Here is a 3,775-nt window from a genome sequence, read left to right as displayed (position 1 = left end):
AAAAAGATGTGTATATTTAAGATATAAATATATTCACTTTTATTTTTAGAAAAAAGAAGGGACAAGGAGAGCTAAGAGAAGTTTGAGGAAAAAACTGACTCCACTTATTTTAAATTTCAACTCATCTCCAGATAATGGTAATATAATTATAATTCTGGTTTTATCATTTTAATATTTTATTGTATTCTACAAAACGAAATATGAAATACCCAGCTTTTGAGATAGATTAATTTGAATATGAAATCTATAAACAATTGCAATTGCTTTTGTGTTTTATATTGTCTCTAAATAATCATATCATTTTTTAATCCCATAATTCCTGTGTATATGCATAATGTCTTGTAGTACTTTTGTTCTAGGCATTCCATTCTTTCTTTGAATAAGAAATAAAATAGAGTATATAAGAAAGCCCTGACCAAAAACATTATAAAACAAATGATCTGTATGTTATTCAGCAATTTTATGTTGTTTTTCCACTCCTAGTTTTGATGATTTACTTCTTTTTTTGGTCTGTGTTTTTCTTTGATTTAAATTTTGCTTTTCTTCTTTTTCTGTATGTAGAATATTTTATTAATTGATCTCCTGGAATATTTAAGTTATAAGTTAAACAGTTTAAAAGATAATTGTTCCCTTTTTTTTTTTTTTTTCAGATGCCCAAAGTCTAGAAAAGCAGTCAATTATGAGTTTCTCTCCCACGGTGAGTTTTATGTATTTCATTACCCTTATGGGGAAAATTTTCCATTGGTCAATGGCAAATTAGAAGAACAATTTCCATTATTTTTAATGGGCACTGTAGTGTGATTGCATTCATATTGAATAAAAGTTTACTCCTTATAATAAGGAAATGCTACAGGGAAAGAAGATGGAATTAATATATTTAATTTTCCTCTTGCAATTGAATAAACATAATCAAAACTTACAAAAAGCTTGATTAATCAAATGATAAATGAAATTTATAAATTAAAAATACTGATGTTTTCACTTATCAATTATATGAACTGTTTACTCAGTTTTGAAGAACTTGTTTCACATTACTATAATGAATAACAGGGGGAAAAAAAGAAGGCAGTCTATTTTATAACAAGAGACTGATATAGGCTGGAATAAACTATAAAACTCTGTGTTTTATAATCTTGTCAATGAACTTATTCTCTTAGTGCCTTGTCATTCTCAGAACACATATCTTCTGTTTTGTTTTTGCTTGGAAAAAAGATGCTAACTAAAAATAATTATCATTTAGTGAATAATACAAAATCTGGTATAGCAATCAAAATGAAATACAATTTAATATTTTCAGTTGATTACTTTTCCCTACCACATGAAGGATAGATATTAATATTATTTATAATATGCTTGCCTTATTTTGCTAGTGTTTTTAATCTTATAACAGTAATCTCGATGAGTAAATGATTAGTTTATTTAGACTTGCAGACTATCTCTAAATATGATGCCTCACCCCATCCCTCCTGCCCCACCTCAAGGTGAGTATATTTTACTAGAAATCCTCCTTCATGGCAAACCTTAAGCTACATCCCTTCCTTCCTCAGCTTTTTCTGACTGATTCTAGCTCTACTAAGCTTATTAGCCACTTGTTTTCATGGCTTTTTTGCCTCTTTCATACTACAGCTTAAAAACCATAAATGTCTGTAGTGAAAAATTGGTGCAAATTGTCAGCTTTTCTTTAGTATTTTTACTTTTGCGCCAGAATTTTGACCCCAAAACTCATGGTGGTGTTTAGGCATGAATTTCAAATTTTGTCTGGTCAGATTCAAGACATGATTAAAAATTCTGCCTATGCTGGTGCTGGCTCTGACTGGCTTCACAGCCTCCATCCAGCTCAGAAAACTTAGAACTTGGGAAAACCTCTTGCAGCATGTGAATCTTACCTCAGTGAACTGTCCAGATTTTTCCCTCAGAATATTGGAAAATATTGTTTCAGATGTGTCCACTTACTAGAGCAGACCCCCTTTTTTGTTATCTGACTTTTATAGTTTTTCTTGTCACAAGATTGATATGGTGAAAGCTTCTCCATCATAGCCATGATCCCTAGGGTTGTGACATGAGCAATTAGTTAGATAGTTGGTGACATTTACTAACATGTGACATATTTATATAAGAGCCCATATGTGGTCATAAAAATAAATAATTTTCTTTGGGGTATGCAAAATTTGAAATGCCTTTTATATTAGACAGTGGAGAGCATTATTGAGCAATTTTATGTAGCACTCTGATTCATTCTTTAAGTTTAATAAAGTGTTCACTGTATGCCAGATACTCATCTTATCACAATATAAAATGATAAAGACACATTCGATTAAAAGACATTAGAATATGTTAAAAGACATTAAAATAACTCCTTGTCTTCCAAAGCGTGTTTTCAAAAATTTTGTATGACATATAATAATAGAGACCTATAATGTGGAATTTTTGTTACCAATTTTCTTACCAAATATTAGTCATGAAGATTTCTTCATTAAATGTTGGCTGTTGGCTTCTTAGAACTTTTTTTTTACTCTGAAATATATTAAGGGCGCCTTGGTGGCTCAGTCAGTTAAGCTTCCAACTCTTGATTTCGGCTCAGGCCATGATCTCACGGTTTGTGAGTTTGAGCCCCACGTTGGGCTCTGTGCTGATGGTGCAGAACCTGCTTGGGATTCTCCCTTCCCCCCTCCTCTGGTCCTCTCCTGCTTGTGCTCTCTCTTTCTTTCTCTCTCAAAAAAATAAATAAAAAAAATATATTTAATAATATATAGTTAGGATCAATAACAGTTTAAAGGCCATTTCAAAAAATTTCCATGAAAAAATGTTGATATAACAACTGAGGCCAAGATGTGTTTGCTGTTCACTTGTACCTCTCCTGCATACCATGTCCCACACGGCACAAAGTATGGGCTCTGCAATGACACTTAGTGAAATTTAGTGACCTTTAGCATGGGCTTATTTTCAGTTTTGGCATTAGTTATGGAAGGTTTATATTCCCTACATATCAGGAAGTGAATCAGTCAGCTTTCACACGCTTTCGTCTCTTATCATGTAATTTTATATACAATATATTACTCTTTGGTGAAAGTGGGTCAGGGAGATGAGGAAAAAATAAAGAATTCAGATACTGAGTGCATCTTCGGCTACATTATCTCCTATAAAAATTGTAATGACTTCGTAAGGGAATAACTACTTTCATATGTGTATATTTGTGAAAAATTAAGATATGAAGATTAAAATGTTGGCAACTTTTACAAATTTATTAATCAGCATTTAATGTTTTATAAGAAAAACAAAGACCACACGTGGACAGCTGGGACATGGTATGATAAGTAAGAAGGAAGACAGGCAGGGCTAACTGCCACTTGTATAAACATTAGAAGTAAATGAAAATTATACATATACACTATATATATTTCTTCTTGAGAAAATCATATTAGGGCTTTTTTTTTCCTAGATTCCATTAAGTATTCTTAAAGGTTAGGAAATAGATAATTTTAAGATAAAACTAAAAATTTTATATATCTCAAAAATCTGTTATCTCTTTCCATTCACTTCCAAAATTTCCCTCAGACTAGTATAATAGCTGCTTTATTAGTCTTTCTTCCATTGTTTCTTTTTAGCTCATCACTTATTCTGTGGTAAATATTATAATAAAATTATGTAGCCACATAAATTGGTCATTTAAATTAACTGCTTATAAAAAATGTAATATGTATAATACACACACACACACACACACACACACACACACACAGAGTCCTTGAGTGCTGGGCCAATTGAAACTCCTAAA

This window comes from Hyaena hyaena, unplaced genomic scaffold, assembly GCF_003009895.1.
Source record: "Hyaena hyaena isolate Hyena2069 unplaced genomic scaffold, ASM300989v1 scaffold_937, whole genome shotgun sequence".
NCBI classification, from domain to species: domain Eukaryota; kingdom Metazoa; phylum Chordata; class Mammalia; order Carnivora; family Hyaenidae; genus Hyaena; species Hyaena hyaena.
The sequence above is the reverse complement of the archived record's forward strand: the minus strand, read 5'-3'. Positions refer to the sequence as shown.